Here is a 26686-nt window from a genome sequence, read left to right as displayed (position 1 = left end):
GCCTAGCTGTGAATGGTCACAGCAGGTCACATGTACATGTCATGTGATTAGCTGTGGCCAAATCACAGCTTAGCACAAAAAAAAAACAAAAAAAAAAAAACCTGAATGAATCGATGTCATTCAGGTAAATGCTTGCTTATAGCAAAGTAATTCTTTGCTATAAGCAAACTGTGTAAAAAAATGCTGATCACTTCCCCAAAGTAGTACAATGTTACTATGGTAACATTGTACTACTTTGGTCATAGTAAAATATGAAAAAAAAAATCTTAAAAAAAATCTTTAAAAAAATGTAATAAAAAATTAAAAATAATAAAAAAATATATATATATATATATTTTTTTTTTTCATACTGTCACCAGTCAGTGTCCCTGTTCACCGCCATGCCAGTTATATGATGTCGCTGTACTGCACTGGTGACAGTATGTAAAAAAAAAATAGTGAAAATAATTTTTTTAATTTTTTAATTTTCCGAAAAATTATGACAAAAAAAATACAACTTCAAAAAACTCGCCATGCCTTTTATGAAGTACGTCGGACTGTCTACTCTGCAAAAAGGGGTCATTTGGGGGATATCTGTACTGTTCTGACATTCTTGGATTGGCTGTCAGTACTTCAGGATTGATCAATAATCAGATCTATACCATAGTTTGTGAACTCTATAACTTTCCTACAAACTAAATAATACATCCTAATTTGGGTTATTTTCACCAAAGACATGTAGCAGAATACATCTCGGCCTAAATTTATGAAGAACAATTATTTATTTGTAAACTTCTATAACAGAAACAAAGAAAAACTTGTTTTTTTTCAAAATTTTTGGTCTTTTTTGTTAATTTAGCAAAAAATAAAAACCCCAGCGGTGATTAAATACCACCAAAAGAAAGCTCTAGTTGTGTGAAGAAAATGATCAAATTTTAGTTTGGGTACAATGTTGTATGACCGTGCAATTGTCATTCAAATTGTGAGAGCGCTGAAACCTGAAAACTGGCCTGGACAGGAAGGTGTAAAATTGCCCGGTATTGAAATGGTTAACAGGCTAGGATCCTTAACATCAGCAGACAACCCTTGGAGGCTGCTTAAACCAGCTTCTGTAACAGATCCTTGTTATTTTCTATATACACTATTCCCCAGGACCACACACTTATTATACCTATTGGCCCAATATATATCTTCTTTTCTTCAGCATCTTCCAAGTCTTATGCATGGAGACCTTTTGAACCCCTAAAATGTGTTGACTTTAACTGAAGGTGACTTTCATTCAATTCAACTTTTGAACTTTACACCACATGTCTGATGCTTTCCTGCTAGCATACTAGTCTACCTGAGATGTGTTATCCATGGCCTCTTTTGACACGTGCGGACCGTTTGTCTGTTTTTTATCCATCCGTTGATGGATGAAAAATGGACAGCAATGCATCTCTGTGAAAAAATGGATGTAAAATGATGATCATCTGTTTACATCCGCAAACATCCATTTTTTTAAATGGATCAAAGTCCTATTTGTGTTCCCTTAAAAAAATGAAACAGATGAAAACTAATGTAAACGGATGTTAAATAGGTGTAAACATACACCTTACCAACCAATCAGCGACTGCTGCCCCTCTCTGCTAATCCCTCCACTGGCTTCCACTAGCCCAACATATAAAATTCAAAATACTAACCACAGCTTACAAAGTCATCCACAACACTGTCCCTAGCTACATCACCAACCGCATCTGCAGATCTCGTCCAAATTGTCCGCTCCGCTCCTCCCAAGGCATCTTGCTCTCTGGCTCCCTTGTCACCTCCAGGACTTCTTCAGAACCTCTCCCATCCTCTGGAACTCTGTACCCCAGTACATCCACCCTGCACATCTTTAGGTGTTCTTTTAAAACTCACTTATTAAGGGGAAACTACCCCGCCTCCACCTAAGAACTGTACCTGAGCCATCTCCATCAGATCATCCCCCAGAGCTATCACCTTTTGTACCACCTCCCCCTTCAATTAGATTGTAAGCTCCATCAGCAGGGCCCTCCTATTCTTTCTGTACTGAAATGTATTGTAATTGTATTGTCCCCCTGTATATTGTAAAGTGCTCTGCTATATAAATTCTGTATAATAATAATAATAACTGGATAACAAATGAATGATAAACGGATATAAACAGATGACAAACAGAAGGGAACAGTAATGTAGATGGATATAGAAACTGATGAAAATTGATGAAGCAGGCGGACCGCTCGTGTGAAAGGGGCCCTAATTATTGGAAAGATTCCTAAATAGGAGAACTTTGCCCTGCACCGGACTTGAGTACCAAATAAAATAGAACAAACAATCCAGGGCCCTACATTTTACCTCTATCCTCCTGGGGTTGTCTGTGCTATCGGTGAGAAAGATTGAACAGGCAGCTATTACAACCCTGTTCAGTGGCTGTTTTTGCCCACCAAGTAACCTGCTTTTATAACTGTCTACTCCCTGCTCCCTTCTGTCCCAATAGCATTAGAGTGTTACTAAACCCACAACAGAAAGATCAGTCTGTATATATATTTATTATTTATTTATTTATTTCAGGGTTCACTTATACTTAGCAGTTTACCTCTCTGGTCACTCTGCACTCTCCTCCTGTCAGCATGTATTTTATCAACATATTTAGATGTAGCAGTCATGGTTGGCACTGAGTACTGCCACGTCCCCTCCCAGGGGATTGCAAGAGGCTGATACCAAGCAAAATTTGGGTACTTACACTAGCTGCAACTGAAAATGTATTTCACTATTTTTAATGAATATTAAAATAATATATATATAAAACTGCATCTTCAGGGAGGTCAACTTAAATATTTTGAGTCAGGCGTTCTCAACCAAGGGGCCTTGAGATTTCCTCAGGGGTGCCTTGAGGTTTCTTTAAGGGGTGCCTTGGCAAAATGTCTTAAAATTGCCCAAAACTTGTATAGAAGCCAGTGGGTGGAACAAGCCTGACTTTTAGTTACACAAAGTCACAGGTTTTCATTGTGCACCTTTATGACCTTCTAGCCACCGGTGTCCTGACAACCAATGACATCATCAGTTGATAAGGAGGAGCACAACATTCTAGTTTGACCCTCCCCTGCCCCTCTCCATCAGTTCTGGGGTCACATTAGCTCAGTGATGGAGAAAAACTGAAGGAGAAGAGAAACATTGGAATACTAGTCAGTACTAGGGTGCAAAAGTGTATTTGTTTGGGAAGAGTAAATCACCTCTGATGTTGGGTGTCCTACATGTGTGGATGTTGCTGCATTTTATAAAACTATTAGAATAGTTGTTCACATTTTAGAACGGGGTGCCTCAAGATTGTCCATAATTTTAAAGGGTGCCTGGGACTGTCCATAATTTTAACCTCTTCCCGTCTGCCCTATAGCAGATATACTGCTACAGAGTGGCACAGGTGCGCAAAATCACATATATAGTGGGGATCGAAAGTTTGGGCACCCCAGCTAAAAATTTGTATTAATGTGCATAAAGAAGCCAAGGAAAGATGGAAAGATCTCCAAAAGGCAACAAATTACAGATTAGACATTCTTATAATATGTCAACAAAAGTTAGATTTTATTTCCATCATTTACACTTTCAAAATAACAGAAAACAAACAAATGGCGTCTGCAAAAGTTTGGGCACCCTGCAGAGTTAATATCTTGTACTGCCCCCTTTGGCAAGTATCAAAGCTTGTAAACGCTTTTTGTAGCCAGCCAAGAGTCTTTCAATTCTTGTTTGAGGTATCTTTGCCTATTCTTCCTTACAAAAGTCTTCCAGTTCTTTGAGATTTCTGGGCTGTCTGTCACGCACTGCTCTTTTAAGGTCTATCCATAGATTTTCAATTATGTTGAGGTCAGGAGATTGTGAAGGCCATGGCAAAACCTTCAGTTTATGCCTCTTGATGTAATCCCCCGTGGATTTCGAGGTGTGTTTAGGATCATTATCCATTTGTAGAAGCCATCTTCTCTTTAACTTCAGCTTTTTCACAGATGGTATCAAGTTACCATCCAAAATTTGCTGAAATTTTATTGAATCCATTTTTCCTTCTACTCGTGAGATGTTCCCTGTGCCACTGGCTGCAACACAACCCCAAAGCGTGATTGATCCAACCCCATGCTTAACAGTTGGACAGAGGTTCTTTTCATTAAATTCTGTGCCCCTTCTTCTCCAAACGTACCTTTGCTCATTCCGGCCAAAAAGTTCAATTTTAACCTCATCGGTCCACAGAACTTGTTTCCAAAATGCATCAGGCTTGTCTATATGTTCATTTGCAAAGTTCAAACGATGATTTTTGTGGTGAGGACGTAGAAGAGGTTTTCTTCTGATGACTCTTCCATGAAGACCATATTTGTACAAGTATCTCTTTATGAGTGGAATAGTGTACCACAACTCCAGTGTCTGCCAGATCTTTCTGGAGGGATCGTGCAGTCAAACGTGGGTTTTGAATTGTTTTTCTCACAATCCTGCGATTGTCTGATATTTTTCTTGGTCTTCCAGATCTTGCTTTAACTTCCACTGTTCCTGATGACTGCCATTTCTTAATTACATTCCGAACAGAGGATATTGACATCTGAAAACGCTTTGCTATCTTCTTATAGCCTTCTCCAGCTTTGTGAGCGTCAACTATTTTCAGTTTCAGTTTTCTAGACAACTGCTTAGAAGAACCCATGGTGCTGATTGTTGGGGCAAGGTCAGATGAGTCTGGGCATTTAAAACCTTTGAGATTGACATCACCTGGTCTTCCCAGACGATGATTGAGAACAATCCATGACACTGGCAGGTCTCAGCTTGGCAAAGGGGGCAGTGCATGCTATAAATTCTGCAGGGTGCCCAAACTTTTGCAGACGCCATTTTTTTGTTTTCTGTTATTTTGAAAGTGTAAATGATGGAAATAAAATCTAACTTTTGTTGACATATAAGAATGTCTAATCTGTAATTTGATGCCTTTTGGAGATTTTTCCATCTTTCCTTGGCTTCTTTATGCACATTAATACAAACTTTTAGCTGGGGTGCCCAAACTTTCGATCCCCACTGTGTATGAGATTTTGTACTTCTGAGTAGGGGGCGTGCCACGGCTGTCAATCACCGTCCCAGCCAGTAATTACTCGCCGGCACCAGGTAATTTCCGAAGATCTCTGACGGGGAGGAGGACTGTTATGTTTACTAACAATGCTGCTCCCTGTTAGCTCAGGCACACTGCTCTGGATGGCTGTGCACAGCACAGCCATCCAGAGCAGTGTGATTACAGTGAAGCACACAGACACCGCCCCCTAGTAAAACACTCCCTGCACACAGTTAACCCTTTGATCACCCCTCAGGTTAACCCCTTCCTGCCCAATGCCGTTAGTACAGTGTCAGTGCTGTTTAGCACTGATCACTGTATTGGTGTCACTGGGGATGTCAGTGACACCAAGTCAGTTCTGCCCAGTGTCAGAATGCAGTCCCGCTATAAGTCGCTGATCGCCGCCATTGCTAGTAAAAATTAAAAAATAATTCCAGTATTTATACCGCCATTTGTAAACACTATAACTTTCACATAAACCAATTAATTTACACATACTGGGATTTTTTTTTAGCAGACATGTCGCAGAATACATTTTGGCCTAAATTTATAAAGAAATTAGTTTTTTTTAATTTTTTTATTGGATGTTTTATAGCTAAAAGTAAAAAATATTGTTTTTTTTCTCAAAATTGTTAGGTTTTTTTTTATAGCGCACAAAATAAAAAACGCACAGGCGATCAAATACCACCAAAAGAAAGCTCAATTCGTGGGGAAAAAAAGGACATACATTTCATTTGAGTGCAGCGTTGCATGACCGCGTAATTGTCAGTTAAATTAACATAACGCTGTAACTCAAATAAATGGCCTGGTCAGGAAGGGGGGGGGGAATCCTCAGGAGGGCAAGTGGTTAAAGGGTGCCTTGACTGAACATAGGTTGAGGAACACTGCTTCGTGTCACTGAACAAACTCTTACTTGCATACTTGTTTTGAGTCAGTCATTCAAAGTATAATGAAGCCAGAGGATCATCATGATAGCCCAGCAACTAGTGAGTTCAGAGGGAGCTCAGCTTCAATGTGTCTGTTAGGAAGGCATGACTTTACCAATAATATCTTCATGTTTCTGCCAATCCAGATACAAGTCAATACTGTGTACAAGTAAAGGAAAGTTCGCCGTTCAGCAGGAAACCGGTTATCCTATGGCGGTGTCTGCTCTAGGTTACATTGCATCTTTGATCACAGTATGTCTTTCACAAAGGGAATTTTAAATGAGCCTGGTCGTGCTGATTTACTGCTACAGCAGCAAACTTGTCAATTCCAAATAATCCAAAAAAAAGTAAAGTGGGAAGAAAGGAAGTAGAACTAGGATTTTCTGCTGACAAACTAAAATGAAGCCAAAACCTCGAAGTTCAGGCCTTGGCAGGTCTGGTGTGTGGTTACCAACACACAGCTGCAGACAGAATCCATTCAAATGTCTGTCTAGATGTTGCGCAAGCCTACTTATAAAGATTTTATATATAATTCCTCTATTATGGGTTCCTGTTATTTAACCCCTTGGGGCCGGAGCCTCCTGGCCCTTTAAGAGTTTCAGAAGCCGGGAGGCAGGGCGGGGTTTTAGGGTCATGTGATTTGCTGTCACGTTGGTCACATGATCGGAAAAGGTCCCAATCGCAAGGGGAGATCGGGACCTTTCCATGAGTCACGGATGTATGTGCTGGGAGCGCGCTCTCAGCACATATGTATTTTCTAATTGCACGCATATATGCGTCCGCTCGGCGTCAAGGCCCAGACACCAAGAGGCCACATATTTTTATGTGCTCGGCGTCTAGGGGTTAAAGCTGTTAAAGCTGAGCTCCGGCACAAAAACTTTAATTTAAATGTAGCACCTTCCTAGTTAGTTAGGGGGAGATAGCTAATTATTTTTTAGATAGAGAGCTGAGCAGCAACCTGGGTGATAGTCAGAGGGTTCAAATTCAGATCAGGGCTGAGAGGCTCAGCAGATCAGTTCACTGATACCTCCCCCTGATGTAGAGACTTGGATCAGGGGGTGAGGAGGAGCTGGTCTGCACTCTTGAGGGATCTTGGCCAATCCCCAGGGAGGAGGCTTGGCATGGGGTCAGGGCAGCCCTTAAGAAAATGTGAGCCTGCTCACAGGCAGGAGAGTTGAGGTGGAAGATGTAAGGAATGCCAAGATGCAGGAGCCTGGGTGGGGACCCATTGGGAAGTGGCCTACCTGCAAGCTGTGACTTGGAAAGGAGGATCACTCAGCTTCACCAGTCCCCAGAGGGTGGACTACTTGTGCAGCCAGGAAAGGAGCCAGCCCAGCGGAAGGCCTAAAGGCGGCTACCTACCTAAACCAGCTCACAGGGAAGAGACTGAGGGAGTAATCCTATACCCCTTGGGCCAGCTAACAGGGAAAAGAGCACTCTAGTGGGAAACCTGATTAGCTCCTTACCTTGGACTGTTCATCTTAAAGTGGAAGGCACTGTATCTCCTTACCCAGAGATTCTTCCAGATAGCTGGGTTAAGAAGAGGACTTATCTGGGGTCTGGGATGGTACACCAGGAGAGGCTGAAGAGCTCTTCAAGAAGATAAGATCTGTCTTTGGACTTGTATATAGTTGCCAGGAAGTTGTCCTCTGTTTGCAGTTCCCTTGGTCATTTCATAAAACCGTTACTCCATTCAAGTTATTAACCCCTTTAGTAAAATCACAAATAAAATGCTCAAGGACTGTTCACTGTCTCCTGTGAGCAAGATCAAAAGAAATGTGTGTTGTCTTTCTGTGCAGGACTATAGGGGGACCCAAAACTCAGCAACTCCTAAAGGGGTAGTTGCTACATAAATATATTCCTCAGTAGCCACAAAGGAACTAAATCCATTTTGTATGCCCCAAATGCCTTTGATCACTGTGCTGTTTAAAGCACTTGCAGAGAGTAGAGCTGGAGGAGGGGCCCTGTAGCTCCACCCACTACAGGTTGTCTACAGAAAACTAAAGGAGGGGGTGGAGACAAGACCAGTGACTCTACAGAAGGAGAAAGAGCAGCAGTGACTGGTCTTTATTACAGGAAGTATCACACTGAATTGCTGTACAGATGTGGAAGCAATACACAAAGTGCAGAAAGAATTCACAGGTCTTGGATTTTGATAATATTTGCCTAACACCCACACAAAATTCGTCAGTTAGGGAGACAAAAAAAAATCCTTCTCCAGACCAGGACTCCCAGGGCAATGCCCTTCAGCAGGTGACTGTAGCATACTTCCCCAGGCCTTCAGCCCAACACCAGCTGAGGCCTCAAATGCAACTCTTGTCTCACACTAGCTGTGTGGAAGAGCAATTCTAGCTGAGGAAGAACAATCTGGAAAGGCCTTCTCAAATATTTATTACCTTCCTCAGCCACCTTCTAGGTCTGATAAATATTCATAACTGAGCGATTGACCCTCCCTGATCTATTTTCTGGAAACTCTCTCCAGAAACAGGCAATCAATCACCCAGCTTGGGAAACTATGACCAGACCTAGAAACAGATCACCACTCCACTGAGTACAGTGAAGCCAAGAAACAATAAAATGTAGCTTAATCTTTTGGCAGAGCACTACAGGGGATATAAAGGGGGTAAATATATTTGGGTTGACCTACCAGAAAGGTCTTTTCTGCTTGCCTTGTGGGTTGTTGCCAGGAGTGGGGGCTGTGTTGGAGCCCTCTGCCTTTTAGGCCTGATGCCTGGGGAGGGTGAAGCCTGGAGATTGCCTGAATCTGGGGTCTGAAGGACGTGCACTGGTTTGCTGGAAGGTACATCTGGATCCTAGAAGTCTGGAGGGGAAAGGAACTTCACTGCTGAAGAGTGTCCTGGCTGGGAATCTGCATGAAACTGGTGGCACAACAAGAAGGTGTTTTTGTGCTCTCTGACGCTGCTGAACAGTCTGAAGAGTACAGATTGTTGTTCTTGGCCTAAAGAATACGTAAGCCCCACATTTCATATTCATTATATGAGCCTACTGTACCATGTTCTTGTATCAAAAAGTATCCTGTTCTCTTTGTTTTGCTTCCTTTGTGTGCCTCTGATTTCCTAATAAAAATTGACCACACTAGGCATGAGAGCACAGCATGGTCAGTTTTCTGGCTGTGCTCTGAACTCAGCCTGCTCTTCTTCAATGATCCGACTTGTCCTGACATGCCCCCCCTTACAGCCATTTACTGGACAGACCAGTGTACTGTTGTTACTCCTCCGCCACCTCACTAAGCTCATTATGCCTGATGTAAGGTGACAATGTGATAGGGATACCTGATGTAAAGGGGAACTCTGATGGGGATACCTGATGTAAAGGAGCACTCTGATGGGGATACCTGGTGTAAAGGGGCACTCTGATGGGGATACCTGATGTAAAGGAGCACTCTGATGGGGATACCTGGTGTAAAGGGGCACTCTGATGGGGATACCTGATGTAAAGGAGCACTCTGATGGGCACACCTGATGTGATGGGCATACATGATGTAAAGTTGCACTCTGATGGTGACACCTAATGTAAGGGGGCACACTGATGGGCACACCCTATTCGGACCTCAAGCAGAAGAACATTTTAGTGACCGGACCGCCTTGAATTTTAATTCAATACCCCTGATCTACTGAAATAAAAAGAGTCAGAGTCAATTAAAAATTGACTGTACAGAATTTGCAATCAAGGCAAACATGGTTGCATTCATTTTTTTAAATAAATAAAAAAACTGTAATCATTGGGATATTCATCTAATATACTTATATATAAACATCTATAATATAATTAACAATTATTATAAATACCAATATAAGATTAATATCCTAATGACTACAGCTTTTGTATTTTAACATATAAAATTTACAGTATATACAGTGTATGAAGGTGTTGTTTATACTTGACATTATTATACGGTATAGATTATAATATTATAATTTACTAAGTGGTGAATAGTTGATGATATATCTTCAAACTACTACAGTTATCGTCTTTCTTAAACTCCTTCAGCTCTTTTGCCATCTGAGAAGTCACAGGAAGCTCTAGTGGTCACAGTTCAATAGGTTACATATCGCTATGCATTACTAAATATATTTTCACTACAAGCAACAGGAAGAGCTTGCCAACCCCTTGTATATTCCCCAGAACACTTTGATGAGACTACATACCAGCAATGGCTTAAAGTTACAGTATGTCAACCCAATCAATAAAAAATGGTAAAGTCGTTGTCAATATTCTTTTCCAACAATTTATCTTTATCGTCAATAATTTTAATTGCACTGTATGCAAGGTGGTGCAGAGGTGGGGCAGATGTGCACGGAGGTACTGTGGGACAGATGAGAAAGGGGGAACATTGGTGGGGCAGATGTGCAGGGAGGTACAGTGGTGGGGCAGATGAGAAAGGGGGTTACAGTGGTGGGGCAGATGAGCAGGGGATTACAGTGGTGGGGCAGATGAGAAAGGGGGTTACAGTGGTGGGGCAGATGAGAAAGGGGGTTACAGTGGTGGGGCAGATGACCAGGGGATTACAGTGGTGGGGCAGATGAGCAGGGGGTTACAGTGGTGGGGCAGATGAGAAAGGGGGTTACAGTGGTGGGGCAGATGACCAGGGGATTACAGTGGTGGGGCAGATGAGAAAGGGGGTTACAGTGGTGGGGCAGATGAGCAGGGGGTTAGGGGGGTTACAGTGGTGGGGCAGATGACCAGGGGAATACAGTGGTGGGGCAGATGACCAGGGGGTTACAGTGGTGGGGCAGATGAGAAAGGGGGTTACAGTGGTGGGGCAGATGACCAGGGGATTACAGTGGTGGGGCAGATGAGAAAGGGGGTTACAGTGGTGGGGCAGATGAGCAGGGGGTTAGGGGGGTTACAGTGGTGGGGCAGATGACCAGGGGAATACAGTGGTGGGGCAGATGACCAGGGGATTACAGTGGTGGGGCAGATGACCAGGGGGTTACAGTGGTGGGGCAGATGAGCAGGGGGTTAAGTGGTGGGGCAGATGAGCAGGGGGTTACAGTGGTGGGGCAGATGAGCAGGGGGTTACAGTGGTGGGGCAGATGTGCAAGGGATTACAATGGTGGGGAAGGTGAGCAGGGGATACAGTGGTGGGGCAGATGAGTAGGGGATTACAATGGTGGGGCAGATGAGCAGGGGTTACAGTGGTGGGGCAGATGAGAAAGGGGGGGTTACAGAGGTGGGGCAGATGAGCAGGGGGTTACAGTGGTGGAACAGATGGGCAGGTGGGTTCAGTGTTGGACAGATGAGAATGGGATTCAGCGATGAGACAGAAGAGCTGGGGGGTTCAGCAGAGGGGCAGTTGAGCAGGGAAGTACAGTGATGGGGCGAGGGCTGCAGTTAGAAACCATGGGGCCACATACAGCCAACCTGATAAGCCATCCTATTCCCATAAGAAAGCACAGTTTACTATGCTTCAATTATGAATGAACACAGTGATTCATTGGTACCAATCACTCATTGTGTTCATTTAGGAATAAAGGGCCCCAGTAAAGGTGACATATTTACCAGACACTTCCCCCACTCTCCATCTTGGATGATCCTATGGTATGCTTGTAGCTGCTGATGGGAACGAGAGGAGGGAAGCTGGCAACATTACAGGGGTGGGGGCAGCAGGGGGGAATGTATGGTGTACAGGAAGGTGATGGATGCACCAGGGTGGGGCAATTACTGTAACCTTTTCCCTGTACGGCTCTCTCTGCAGCAACTAAAATTTGGCTTCTTCTCTTCTCCCTCCCGCTGGCTTTCAGCTGCTGCAGAGAGAGCCATACAGGGGACCAGTTTCAGTAATTGCCCCCCACCGTGCTGATAACTCTCTCTGCCCACATCACCCTGCTGCCTGGGCCCCTCTGCTGGCCTGGGCCTTATACAGAAGGACTGGTGGTACCCCCTTATCCATGGCCCTGGATAGGGCAGATAAGAAAAGGAGTACATTGGTGGGCTGGTGGGCAGGGGGTTACAGTGGTGGGACAGAAAAGCAGAGGGGTATAGTGGTGGGACAGATGAGCAGGGGGGTACAGTGGTGGGACAGATGAGCAGGGGGGTACAGTGGTGGGACAGAAGACCAGGGGGGTACAGTGGTGGGACAGAAGACCAGGGGGGTACAGTGGTGGGACAGATGAGCAGGGGGGTACAGTGGTGGGACAGAAGACCAGGGGGGTACAGTGGTGGCACAGATGAGCAGGGGGGTACAGTGGTGGGACAGAAAACCAGGGGGGTACAGTGGTGGCACAAATGAGCAGGGGGGTACAGTGGTGGGACAGAAGAGCAGGGGGGTATAGTGGTGGGACAGAAGAGCAGGGGGGTACAGTGGTGGGACAGAACAGCAGGGGCGTACAGTGGTGGGACAGAACAGCAGGGGGGTACAGTGGTGGGACAGTACAGCAGGGGGGTTCAGTGGTGGGACAGAAGAGCAGAGGGGTACAGTGGTGGAAAAGAAGAGGAGGGGGTACAGTGGTGGGACAGAAGAGCAGGGGGGTACAGTGGTGGGACAGCAGGGGGGTACAGTGGTGGGACAGAAGAGCAGGGGGTACAGTGGTGGGACAGAAGAGCAGGGGGGTACAGTGGTGGGACAGCAGGGGGGTACAGTGGTGGGACAGCAGGGGGGTACAGTGGTGGGACGGAAGAGCAGGGGGGTGCAGTGGTGGGATAGATGAGCAGGGGGTACAGTGGTGGGACAGATGAGCAGGGGGGTGCAGTGGTGGGACAGAACAGCAGGGGGGTACAGTGGTGGGACAGATGAGCAGGGGGGTACAGTGGTGAGACAGAAGAGCAGGGGGGTACAGTGGTTGGACAGCAAGGGGTACAGCGGTGGGACAGCAGGGGGGTACAGTGGTGGGACAGAAGAGCAGGGGGGTACAGTGGTGGGCAGGGGCGGACTGACAACTCATAGGGCCCCCGGGCAATAGGGGATCATGGGGCCCCTGTTTACTTGCCCAAACTCAAAAAAGCCTATGAAAAAGGTACCAGGGGCATCTCATGGGGTCCCCTACTGACCCCGGCCCTCGGGCAGTGCCTGACTTTCCAAATGGTCAGTCCGCCCCTGGTGGTGGGACAGCAGGGGGTACAATGGTGGGACAGATGAGCAGGGGGTACAGTGGTGGGACACATTTGAAGGGGGTTAGTGATCTAAGGTGTGAAGGTGCATGAACTGCGGCCAATCTGAGGACTGGAGGTACAGGAATTGGGGCTGATCTGAAGTTTGAAAGTGCAGGATGGTCGTTCCTCACTATTACTCAAGTAGTTTACAGCATTTACTTTATAAAAATTCCTTTTCACCATTGAGAGTGTGAAGTTGACATTTTTTTTTTATAAAACTGGAACTCTCAGTTTCTTTGAAAACATTTTTGGCACATTGTGCTGAAAAGGTTGCCTACCCCTGCCATACAGGACGCTGTTTGTAACCTAACAATCAAGCAAATACAGTTGAATCCCTCATGACACAACAATGCGTAAAATAGTAATAATAATAATAAGTTAAAATAAGAAGCAGAGGGAAGCTGGAGGCAGAGTGACAGCAAACAGATAAGGTGACAGGACGCAGGCCTGGGAAAGGAGCCACAATCTGGTACAAGAGACCAGAGGGGTCACCAGTGTTTATATGGCGGGGTGAAGGAACTTAGAACAGCTATCTTTTCTTGAATGAACCTGAATACAGTAAAGAAAATTAACTCTTTGCCACTCTGGGTTGTATTGTATAACGCTGATCACAAATAGATCTCAGCGGTGTATTTAAAGGATAAGTTCACCTTTGGGAACATGCTACATGTTCCGCCCAATACTGCAGAAGTTCCCCATACTAGCTTTAGAAATTAGTGCAGCTGTGCGGGACTCCGCCAACACAGCCACGTCCAGGGGCGGACTGACAACTCATGGGGCCCCCGGGCAATAAGGGATCATGGGGCCCCTGTGTCCTTGCCCAAACTCAAAAAATCCTATGAAAACGGTACCAGGGGCATCTCATGGGGCCCCCTACTGACCCCGGGCCCTCGGGCAGTGCCCGAGTTTCCAAATGGTCAGTCTGCCCCTGGCCACATCATTCGTTCACAGACTTCTGTGAATGAAGAAACTACAATTCCCGACAGCCTTGGCGGCTGTGGGCTTGTAGTTCTCAATGAACTACCATGGCGTTGTGGAGTGTCGTGGTAGTTCAATGATTCTTCCTGTCTGTATATCTGCTTGAACGAGGAGACCTGCATGGCATGATCACTGGTGCAATGGCCTACAGGCTCCTGCAACAAAAAATAACAAATGTACATTTTTTTACCTGCAAAAAAATGTGCCTTTGTTATTTTTTGTTAAAAGGTGAACTTATCCTTTAAGATCTGCCTGTGCGTAGGACACATTGGGAGAACCTGGACTGTTTCTCCTAAATTACTGCAAAAGCCCAGTCAAAAGATCTTTACTTTGACAAGAAAGAATAACTGGATGATCAGTTTAAAGCAGACAATGGACAAGGCCTACTCTCCAGTATTGTCTGTAGTCTCCCTGCAGATCATCTTTCTCCATGTTGGATGAAAGGCATAGACCTAGAGCCATAACCATATGTAATACATTACCTTGGCCAACAATGACATGTAGACTGGAAGGGGCAAGGCCTCAGCTTTACTGACTTTCCAACATAACAACATAACCAGTGCCAATCACACTAATAATGTCAGCACACCTGCACAGTACCCTAAAAAACGTCCTTATGTAGTGCTCACCCCCTAATGAGTGCTCCCAAGGTTCTGTCCCAAACTAGTGTATCTACCGCCAGACACACAGACACAGTCACCCTTACGGCTCAATGAATAGTCTAGGAGTGTCCTTTTTTATTATTATTATTTTTATTATACAGGATTTATATAGCACCAACAGTTTTGCTCAGCACTTTACAATATAACGGGAGACAATACAGCAACAATACAGTTCAATACAAGAGGGATAGGAGGGCCCTGCCCCTTGGAGCTTACAATCTAGGAGATGCTTTATTATAACTTGAACTTGGATGGGATGCAGGCTAACTGTGGGATACTCCAGACACATAATGTAGCAACTTTATGGCACTTGCCTCTTTCTCAAGTTTCCTAGCACAGTCCTTGCAGCAGCAAATAATGTACTGAACTACACAGGGGCAGCATAAGGAATGTCCACCTTTAAGCACAGGCTTGCTCTGATGCAAGAATGATAGTAGCAGCACAGTCACTGGGATCTCACAGTCTGTACTCCTTGGGTATTTGGATTCCTCCTTTCAATATAGTTCACCTCCTCCCGTGCTTGCCTCCAGGACTTCTCCTGAGCTTCTCCCATCCTGTGGAATTCCCTACCCCAATCTGTCTGGCTGTCTCCTAATCTATCCACCTTTAGACGATCCCTGAAAACCTTTCTACCCTGCTTCTACCTAGTAAACCCCCATTTATTTCCTCCATCAGCTCATCCCCCCCCACAGCTATTACCTTTTGTATCACTCAACCCTTCCTCTTAGATTGTAAGCTCTAACGAGCTGGGCCCTCTGTTTCCTCTTGTACCAAATTGTATTGTAACTGTAATGTCTGCCTTCATTTTGTGAAGCGCTGCACAAACTGTTGGCGCTATATAAATCCTGTATAATAATAATATCACCCAGACATAATTCCCATGAACTCTTCAGACCAGATCCCCAGATATAATGCTTGGTCAGCTCCAGTAGAGTTCAGTAGAGTAGGCCCCCCAGCTAACACAGCTGGGACTTTGATTAGCAAATGAAGACGTACAGCTGGACTTCCCAGAAAGGCAACAGCTCTTTAGGCTGGCAACTTCTCCTCGACAAGAACCTCTATGCTCTAGGCCTCAAACTATTTATTCATTCTCCCAACTACCTACTAGGGATTAGCAGGGACCATATAAATATTCAGGCTATAGATCTGACTCTTTCCAGAACCATCCGGAAGGCAGGGAAAGCAGTCAAACCCAAAACCTGTGAAACTCAGACCAGCCTAAAGCAATAACAAGCTGCTCCACTGACTAGAGAGAAGCTAAAGAACTAAATTTACCTAACCTAACTAGCACCTTACTAGGAGGGTGCTACACCTACTATGAGTGCCAGGAAGGCATTAGACTAATCGAAAAATTCACTTATGTCCAATGACACAGCAGGTCACCGGTAAATGCAGTTGCCGGTTATTGTCTGCACTTTCTGTCACAGCATGAGGAAAGTACTGCTGATAACCGGCAATTGTCAGAGGATGGACCAGCAACGATGATCAGGGCACTGATGATCAGTGCCCAGCAGTGCCACCCAGCAATGCCAACTTGTGCCCAGCAGTGCCGCCCAGCAGTGCCACCCACCTGTGCTCATCATTGCCTAGTAGTGCCAGCCACCTGTGCCCAGCAGTGCCACCCACCTGTGCCCATCAGTGCCCATCAGTGCCACCCGCTTGTGCCCATTAGTGCCTAGTAGTGCCACCCACCTGTGCCCAGCAGTGCCACCCACCAGTGCTGCCCAGCAGTGCCACCTATCAGTGCCCAACAGTGTCGCCAGTCAGTGCCAAGCAGTGCCGCCAGTCAGTGCTGTCAGTCAGTGCTGCCCATCAGTGCTGCCTATCAGTGCCGCCTATCAGTGCCCATCATTGTTGCATATCAGTGCAGCAGCATCAGTGCCGCCTCATCAGTGCCGGCTCATCAGTGCCCATCAGTGCTGCCTATCCGTGTCACCTCATCAGTGCCCATCAGTGCCACCTATCAGTGCTGCCTATCAGTGCAGCCTCATCCACGCACATCAGTGAAGGAGAAAAATTACCTGTTTGCAAAATTTTATAATAGAAACAAAGAAAAACTCTTTTTTCCAATTTTTTTTTGCTATTTTTTTGTTTATAGCGCAAAAAATAAAACCCCCAGCAGCGATTAAATACCACCAAAAGAAAGCTCTATTTGTGTGAAAAAAAGATAAAAAGTCATACGGGTACAGTGTTGCACGACCACGCAATTGCCATTCAAAGTGTGACAGTGCTGAAAGCTGAAAATTGGCCTGGGCACGAAGGGGGTATAAGTGCTCGGTAGGCAAGTGGTTAAATTTGATGGCTGTACGAAAATTGTCCGATGCTGCGGCCCACTAATGGTGCAAAATTCAAAAGAAAATTCTTAGTTACGATTTTCGACCCAAGAAAATTCTTTTGGACTTCGACCCATGTATCGCCTGCTCTACTCTAGTAAAATTTTGTTCTAAATATTTTGTTTTAAGAACGTTCGTTTGATATTTCATTCATCAGTAGTTCATTGCAGTGAAGATTTGAAGGAGCAGGATAGAAAACTTTTCTGGAATAAAAAAATGACAGTGTATGTGGCTATTGCTGTTGAAAAGCCATTCATTTTAAAATCAAATAGTAAAAGCAAGTGAAATGCCTAAATTGGAACCTCACTCTCTCATCAACATTGAATATTTTAAAACCTTGTGCCGCTAACAGTAGTAAATAGATAGGAAAATATATTATATTTACTTGTTTTAAACTTTTTTTTTTTACATTTCTTTAGTTACTTCTTGGTGCCCATGCCTAGGCAAATGAGGTCATAAATCCCAGGAATCTTCAGCAGGGGAGGAAGGGCTCTCTCAGCTAAGCACATCCTCCTGCCTGCATGCCTGAGGTAAGGGCAGATTCCAGGAAGTAATTGCCACATGAATCATCTGCCCTTACTCAAAATGGCCACACCCAGAAATGCTAGGGGGTGTTTTTCTAAGTGATTTCTCAGCAAAATAAAACATGGCGACATGGATTGATGAGGGAGTTTGCTTCGAATGTTAAAAATAAATTAAATCGCGTGTTTGGTTTGTGGTGCTCAGATGCAGTGTAGTTCTGGCTTAAAGTGTTACTAAACCCAGGACCCTGCATTCACTATATCTGGTCTCCCTGGACCCTGCATTCACTATATCTGGTCTCCCTGGACCCTGCATTCACTATATCTGGTCTCCCAGGACCCTGCATTCACTATATCTGGTCTCCCAGGACCCTGCATTCACTATATCTGGTCTCCCCGGACCCTGCATTCACTATATCTGGTCTCCCAGGACCCTGCATTCACTATATCTGGTCTTCCAGGACCCTGCATTCACTATATCTGGTCTCCCAGGACCCTGCATTCACTATATCTGGTCTCCCAGGACCCTGCATTCACTATATCTGGTCTCCCAGGACCGTGCATTCACTATATCTGGTCTCCCAGGACCCTGCATTCACTATATCTGGTCTCCCAGGACCCTGCATTCACTATATCTGGTCTCCCCGGACCCTGCATTCACTATATCTGGTCCCCCAGGACCCTGCATTCACTATATCTGGTCTCCCCGGACCCTGCATTCACTATATCTGGTCCCCCAGGACCCTGCATTCACTATATCTGGTCTCCCAGGACCCTGCATTCACTATATCTGGTCTCCCCGGACCCTGCATTCACTATATCTGGTCTCCCCGGACTCTGCATTCACTATATCTGGTCTCCCCGGACCCTGCATTCACTATATCTGGTCTCCCCGGACCCTGCATTCACTATATCTGGTCTCCCCGGACCCTGCATTCACTATATCTGGTCTCCCAGGACCCTGCATTCACTATATCTGGTCTCCCAGGACCCTGCATTCACTATATCTGGTCTCCCCGGACCCTGCATTCACTATATCTGGTCTCCCAGGACCCTGCATTCACTATATCTGGTCTTCCAGGACCCTGCATTCACTATATCTGGTCTCCCAGGACCCTGCATTCACTATATCTGGTCTCCCAGGACCCTGCATTCACTATATCTGGTCTCCCCGGACCCTGCATTCACTATATCTGGTCCCCCAGGACCCTGCATTCACTATATCTGGTCTCCCCGGACCCTGCATTCACTATATCTGGTCTCCCAGGACCCTGCATTCACTATATCTGGTCTCCCAGGACCCTGCATTCACTATATCTGGTCTCCCCGGACCTTGCATTCACTATATCTGGTCTCCCCGGACTCTGCATTCACTATATCTGGTCTCCCCGGACCCTGCATTCACTATATCTGGTCTCCCCGGACCCTGCATTCACTATATCTGGTCTCCCAGGACCCTGCATTCACTATATCTGGTCTCCCCGTACCCTGCATTCACTATATCTGGTCTCCCAGGACCCTGCATTCACTATATCTGGTCTTCCAGGACCCTGCATTCACTATATCTGGTCTCCAAGGACCCTGCATTCACTATATCTGGTCTCCTACAGTACACACAACATGGAAATGCAATTATTTTAGTAAATACAAATGGCTAAATACTTTTTCTCAGCAGCAGTTAGAGCAGTCTTGTGACTTATATCAGTGTCCAGCAGAGCACTGGTTAAAGCTTGTAGGAGGAGTTTTCATTTTCTCCTGATTGTCCTATGAGGCTGCATGACCCCTGACCATCTGTCTGGATAGCACTGATTAGCCCTGTACTGATCACATGCACCCTCCCAAAGGAAAAAACTCTCTAGCAATACTCACTAAACTGAGCATGTGCAGAGTGCCTCCTAGGGCTCTGTACTATCAGCAGATGGATTGGTGACTGTGGAAGAAGGGGAGGATCAGAGAAGACAGGGTCAAACAGCCTTTTTACACAATGTGGATGATTAACCCCTTAGGTTCCACAGTGAGTATAACAAGCATGCTTTACTGCATATACAGACTGATTGTACTGTTGTGGGTTTAGTAACACTTTCAGTGGCCAAGGCTTTTTCTGACACTCCCTCCTGCAACACCATTCACTGGGAGGATGAGTGTACTGCTGTTTCTCTGCCTCTTGCTGCTACACCCAGCTGCAGTCTCCATTCCCATCTCATCAATTCACTGAGAATTTTTGTATAAATGCCCATATGAATGTTCTACTTGCATATGGTCAACATTTGAATTTTCCAATCTCAGTGGTCCCCAGAGGGGACACAGACAGCAATAAAACAATATTTATTTTTGAATATAGTGAAATGAAAATTTGAAGGAACAAAATGGAAAACGTTTCTTGAATGGGTGAATTCCTACTAGTGTATGTGGTTTTCCATCAGGAAAGGCCATTTGTTCCAAAATCAAATGCTAAAAGCCACTGAAATGTTTACGTACATTCGAATAACATTGATCAAGTCATCAAACGTTCTTAGAATTTTCATTCACGTGAATGTTTGTTCCAAAATCTAGCCAGCTTAACATTTTTATTTTCCAGTCCCTTTCTATCTGTGTGACAGCGGTCCCCAAGAGGGACAGCAATACAAACAAAAACCTTACAGGGATTCTAATCCTAGGATAGGCTTCTCAAAATTGTAAAAGGTTTTGTTTCTACATAACGTTTAATCAGGCAGTAAAGACTTTCAGTGCTTAGCCCTTTAATTCCAGCCCTTTCTCTTATGATGCCGTGATGTGAAGGAAGTGGAAAAAGTGCAAGAAAAAGAGAGAAAAAGAATGGAAAGTTTTATATTTATTCCAACAAAAGAGTCTTTGTGCAGAAAGGTGGCCAAAATATAATAAAAAGACAGAATTAAGAAGTAAACCCCTTACCAGCGAGGCGTCCGGCCGCTGTGTCTGCTTGATGCTCAGCCTGCGGGGATGTGTTCTGAAAGTGGGAGTTGTAGACGCCGTCTCTGTGTTTATTTAGGATTGAAGGATGGGGATGGGAAGCTATTATTGATAATCCCTGAGACAGCCCTTTCTCTGCATACAGAAATATAACTTCTATTCCTCAATGGTATTAGGAAAAATGAAGGACTTGCTATATTTATGTATTATTATTTATTTCAGGTACTTATACCGCTGTCCATTTACGCAGCACTTTACATATATATTGTACATTCACATCAGTCCCTAACCCTCAAGGGGCGTACAATCTAAGGACCTGCTATAATTTATATAGATCAAATGTCAAACACAGAAGATGCCACAGCAGCTCGAGGGTATTTAAAGCAGTATTAAACCAAAAATGTAATATATCGCAGCTTACCAATCATTATATGTGGTGGCTGCATTCACTTTCTTTTTTGGACTTTTTCCCCTCTGTTTGCACCAGGTGATCTAGCCAGTAACACACCTCCTGTATTAGGCCCCATGTACATGGGACACTTCTGAACGATGCAAACTGACTGCTGGAAATCGTAGGTTAAAAAACGTCTGTTTAGCCGCGTTTGCATACCACGTTTATGTGCGTTTGCGTTTAGAAGCGTTTTTTAAAGATAAGCACAGGAGAACCTCCCAAATGCCCAGAACGCACTGAAAAGTGGTAAATTATTAACTATGTCAGACTGTTTCAGAGAAATACAGAGAGTAGAAGCAGAGACAGCAGTATGTGTTGACATTAGCTAGGTGTGAGTTGCTCATTAACATTTCTTTTGTTTCCAAGGGTGGGAAAGGTGTCTGGTGGAGGGAGTCATTAAGGTCACCTGGCAGGGGGTCTTCATGAGGAATTTGAGGTGTGAATGGTCATTAACATTTCTTTTGTTTCCAAGGGTGGGAAAGGTGTCTGGTGGAGGGAGTCATTAAGGCCACCTGGCAGGGGGTCTGCATGAGGAATTTCAGGTGTGAATGGTCATTAACATATCTTTTGTTTCCAAGGGTGGGAAAGGTGTCCAGTGGTGGGAGTCATTAAGGTCACCCGGCAGGGGGTCTTCATGAGGAATTTCAGGTGTGAATGGTCATTAACATATCTTTTGTTTCCAAGGGTGGGAAAGGTGTCCAGTGGTGGGAGTCATTAAGGTCACCTGGCAAGGGGTTTTCATGAGGAATTTGTGGTGTGAATGGTCATTAATATATCTTTTGTTTCCAAGGGTGGGAAAGGTGTCTGGTGGAGGGAGTCAATAAAGCCACCTGGCAGGGGGTCTTCATGAGGAATTTCAGGTGTGAATGGTCATTAACATATCTTTTGTTTCCAAGGGTGGGAAAGGTGTCCAGTGGTGGGAGTCATTAAGGTCACCTGGCAAGGGGTCTTCATGAGGAATTTGAGGTGTGAATGGTCATTAATATATCTTTTGTTTCCAAGGGTGGGAAAGGTGTCTGGTGGAGGGAGTCATTAAGGCCACCTGGCAGGGAGTCTTCATGAGGAATTTGTGGTGTGAATGGTCATTAACATATCTTTTGTTTCCAAGGGTGGGAGAGGTCTGAGGTGTGAATCGGTGGGAGAGGTCTGAGGTGTGAATTGGTAATTACAATGTGTGACAAGCTTGGTAGGAACGTCCTGTGTTCAGTGTTTTGTCCATCTGAGTACCTTGAAAACGCTTTGCATGCATTTTTCATGATGAACAAAGGTTCTGGACAGCATCGGGAACTGAAAGAGTTAAAAACAATTTTCAAGCGCAAATGCTTATAAACGCAATTTGCTGCATTTATCCACATTTACAAATGTTTTGCGTTTGAAATGCTGATAGAATCGACTGCTGAACGCAAATTCAGTGCGTTTAAAAAAACGACTGTAAACTCAAATGCCTGTAGACGACTGTAAACGAAGATGTGTACATGGACACATAGGAAAACATTAGGGAGAGTTCAGGGGCTGCTGAAAAAAACGCTGAACAGCTCCTGAACGTGAGTTTATCAGCTGCAGTGTACATGAGCTCATAGAGTGTCCCCTCTCTGGATTAAGGAGCGCAGGGAGCACAGTAGACAGTAGCATTGTCAGTCTGGGGCAGGGGCGGACTGAAAACTCATGGGGCGCTTGGGCAACAGGGGATCATGGGGCCCCTGTGTCCTCACCCACATTCAAACCACACCCAATAAAGCCTATGGAAGGTACCAGGGGCATCTCATGGGGCCCCTACTGACCCCGGGCCCTCGGGCAGTGCCCGAGTTCCCAAATGATCAGTTCGCCCCTGGTCTGGGAGGAGTGTTAGATGTACTAGCAGATTTAGATACTCTAACAAAGTAAAGTCAAACTCTAGCTCATACTTTATGAGCAGTTACAGCAAACATTTTTTTCCTTATGGGATAAAGGTTTTACTCCTGGTTCACATATCTGTGGCCGTGTGTGCCGTTTTTTGCGCGGGCATGAGAGCCCATTCATTTGAATAGACTCCTGTGCCCGTGACATGCAGGGAAGAAGTTCCTGCACTTCTTCTGAAAACACAGCCCGCATGGGAACCTCGGTTCCCAGTGCGGTTGCGTTTTCCAGTGTGAGTGGCATGCCATTAGAACTAATGGCACCCGCCCGCGGGTCCGCATTCCTCTGTGCGGGTGGTGCGGCTGCGCCACCTGTACATATGTGAAGTTAGTCTTAAATGCATAAATAAAAGTTGACCATTGTAAGCACCCCTGTCAGTGGTAAATGGTTTGTCTCATCACTGTAAACCGATACATCTACATCAGGAGAGGTTGCTGTTTTAAAAAAAAACAACTTACTGGCTGGATCACCAGGTAAAAGTAGAAGAAAGAAAGGCTTAAAAAATGTAAACTAATGTAGCCATCACTTCTAAGAACTTGTAAACTGCAGTATAATAAATGTTTGTTTTAGGGTTTAATACTGCTTTAAAACTGAACTCTAGGCAGATATAGAAGACACAAATGAATGCAGATTGATAATCATTAATACATCGTTAAAGTTGTTTTTTATACACAAGCAGTATAAATAACTGAATTTTACCTGGCTTCAAGCGCTTGCATTCTCAGTACAGCAGAGCACAGAAAGGGGGTGGGAGAAGCTGCACAAGGAGCCAGCTAGGTGTGCTGCAGTTCAAGCAGCATGCTGATAGGAGAAGAGAGCAGAGTGATAGGGAAATGAGCTCATTGATGTGCTGTTTTTTTCTTTCCCTGTGCAGTCACAGGGTGGGAAGTTGACTTGTCAGTGAAAGTGAAACTGCAGCAGAGAAAGATCCCTGCCAGTTAAGACTGTAATCTGTGGCAGAACTGTAAATCTGATGACTGTATCATCAGAAATATGCCTCTCTTCTGGCAGGTAAGACAGCATTCATATATGTATTTCTATTGTGTACTTAGCTATTTGCTTTGAGTTTAGCTTTAAAGCCCAACTTCAAGCAAAAAAAAAAAGTTTTCCCTTGCAGTGCGTGTTAACGGTTCATTTTACAAGGGGAGAGTAGACAGCTGTATACTCACCTGATCCTCTGTTCCACCAGTGAACAGCCCTCCCCCATGATTCAGCAGTGTACTGTTCCTGACGTCCTCATGTCTAGAGCAGGGCTATGGGCTTGATGACATCAGGAACAGTCCAACACACAAGACTATCTCTCCATTGCCCAATCCCCTAGACCAGGGGGCGACTGACAACTCATGGGGCCCCCGGGCAATAGGGGATCATGGGGCCCCTGTGTGCTTGCCCAAACTCAAAAAAAGCCTATGAAAAAGGTACCAGGGGCATCACATGGGGCCCCCTACTGACCCCGGGACCTCGGGCAGTGCCCGAGTTTCCAAATGGTCAGTCCACCACTGCCCTAGACAAAAATGAGCAATTAACTCTTGCAGCGTGTGCACAGCCCCACTGCAAGGGAAAACCTTTGTTACTCGGAGTTGGGCTTTAAAGGTAAAGGAATTCTGGTCTGACTTTGTATATCATTATAGTTATTTTTAGGTGTGTACTATCCTGTAAACATAGACCCGTTTATTTATTTCAGGTATTATAACACAGAATGTTTATTATATGTGAAAGAGGGTGAATGTCCAATGAATGATCAAAGTACATTAGCTGCTGTAATGAAACCAGTAAATGTGACAGCCAAAGCTCTCCATATTGCCACTCTTATTAATACAAAATGTGTCCATAGTCCACGTTCTTCCTGATGCTACCAGCCCAGGGCACCAGGTATGTGGCCGGGAGTCATCGTCATGTACCAAGAAGTCCAATCTTACTGACCCACTTATAGCCACCTTTGCCATATACCCCTACAGTTCCCTTGGGGCCACTGCAAAATGTAACTTGAGCTCCCATAAGTCACTGCTTCCAGGTATGAGAAATGTGACCTCCCATAATTCCGTGCTTCCAGGTATGAGAAACATGTGACCTCCCATAATTCAGTGCTTCCAGGTATGGGAAATGTCAGCTCCTACATCAGTGTTTCCAGGCATGGGAAAGATGTGAGCTACCATAGTTCAGTGCTTTCAAGTATGGGGAAACATATGACCTTTCATAATTCAGTGCTTCCAGGCATGGGGAAACGTGAGCTCCCATAATTTAGTGCTTCCAGGTATGGGGAAACATGTGAGCTCCCATAATTCAGTGCTTCCAGGTATGGGAAAACATGTGAGCTCCCATAATTCAGTGCTTCCAGGTATGGGGAAACATGTGAGCTCCCATAATTCAGTGCTTCCAGGTATGGGGAAACGTGAGCTCCCATAATTCAGTGCTTCCAGGTATGGGGAAACATGTGAGCTCCCATAATTTAGTGCTTCCAGGTATGGGGAAACGTGAGCTCCCATAATTCAGTGCTTCCAGGCATGGGGAAACATGTGAGCTCCCATAATTCAGTGCTTCTAGGTATGGGAAACATGTGACCTCCCATAACTCAGTACTTCCAGGTATGGGGAAACATGTGACTTCCCATAATTCTGTGCTTCCAGGTATTGGGAAATGTGCGCTCTGATAATTCAGTGCTTCCAGGTATGGGAAGCATGTGAGCTCCCATAATTCAGTGCTTCCAGGTATGGGGAAACGTGACCTCCCATAATTCAGTGCTTCCAGGTATGAGAAACATGTGACCTCCCATAATTCACTGCTTTGGCATTAGAAGTGAAATGTCTGTCCCAAATGCTGGCACAAGGGAGGGGGTATGCTCTGACATGGAGCTTACACAGATTTAGAACTGTGGAGGAACAGAGAGGTGGGGGGATGTGGGAGAGGTAAGTGGCTTAGACTACGCCATTTTCAGGTGCAGGAACCAGATAATTCAGTTCTGCAAAGGTGTTGACCTCATCTTCTGAATCCTGAGAGGACCCCACCAATGGACAGCCAATAGGGTGTGTCCACATCATGCAGGCAGTGGTGTGGACACACAAAGAAGGACCCCACTTTCACAGAAGGAGAGGGGGCTCGGGACTGGAACGTCATGCTACTGTGAATTTAGTTGAAGGCGGTTGGAAGACGTTTGTGTGGGAGAAGAGGGTGAGTCCGGAGCTTAGTATCACTTTAGTTATACTTCTGAACCCTGAGAGAACCCCACCACTGGACAGCCAGTAGGACATGTGTACATCAACTGTAGCTGCTGACTTTAAAAAAACAGCCACTTACCTGTCCCACGATCCCGCGGTGCCCCCCGCCACAGCCCGTTTTACCAGCTGTCCTGTATTCCAGGCGTCGGTTTTCTCAGTGTGGGCACCCGGCTGTGACAGCTTGCGGCTTCACAGCCGGGTGCCCACTGCACATGTGCGAGTAGCGCTGCACTTCCCGAATGGCCCCGTTGTCTTCTGGAGCCTGTCACATGTCCCACAAGACTACAGGGAGGGAGGGTAGGAGGCCTAGGCAATCGCAGCAGAAGTGGGAGCAGGTACCTGTCAATTTTGTGTACCCACTCCCCCCTGCTCCCCAAAGGTGCCAATCCTTAATGAGGAGTGGGGGACCAGTCTTTAAAGTGGAACTTCCCCTTTTGGGTGGAACTCTGCTTTAAACTTAAAAAAATTGGGTTGGTGTGGGACTTATTTCATTGTGCACTACAATGCACCTTCTCCGCCCTCAAAAACACAAAATTAGCCAAAAATATAAAAAAACTAAGGATAGTAACTGTCTCTTTATCAGCGTGATATACATACATAAATACATATACAA

The 26686-nt window shown here is 45.2% G+C and overlaps 1 protein-coding gene across 1 annotated transcript in view; it reads right to left on the bottom strand.

Annotated features, from left to right (window-relative positions):
* ANGPTL6 (angiopoietin like 6) overlaps positions 1-20579 on the bottom strand; it is a 39701-nt gene extending 19122 nt beyond the window's left edge. Inside the window, exon 1 of the mRNA XM_089653976.1 lies at positions 20494-20579. The gene's annotated coding sequence lies outside the window, so the exon portion shown is untranslated. The remainder of the gene's footprint in view (positions 1-20493) is intronic.
* Positions 20580-26686: the final 6107 nt, after the last annotated feature.

This window comes from Staurois parvus, unplaced genomic scaffold (assembly GCF_062004578.1).
Source record: "Staurois parvus isolate SC_StPar_1 unplaced genomic scaffold, SC_StPar_1.0 ptg000732l, whole genome shotgun sequence".
NCBI classification, from domain to species: Eukaryota; Metazoa; Chordata; class Amphibia; order Anura; family Ranidae; genus Staurois; species Staurois parvus.
This window is presented reverse-complemented; position numbering and strand designations above follow the sequence as displayed.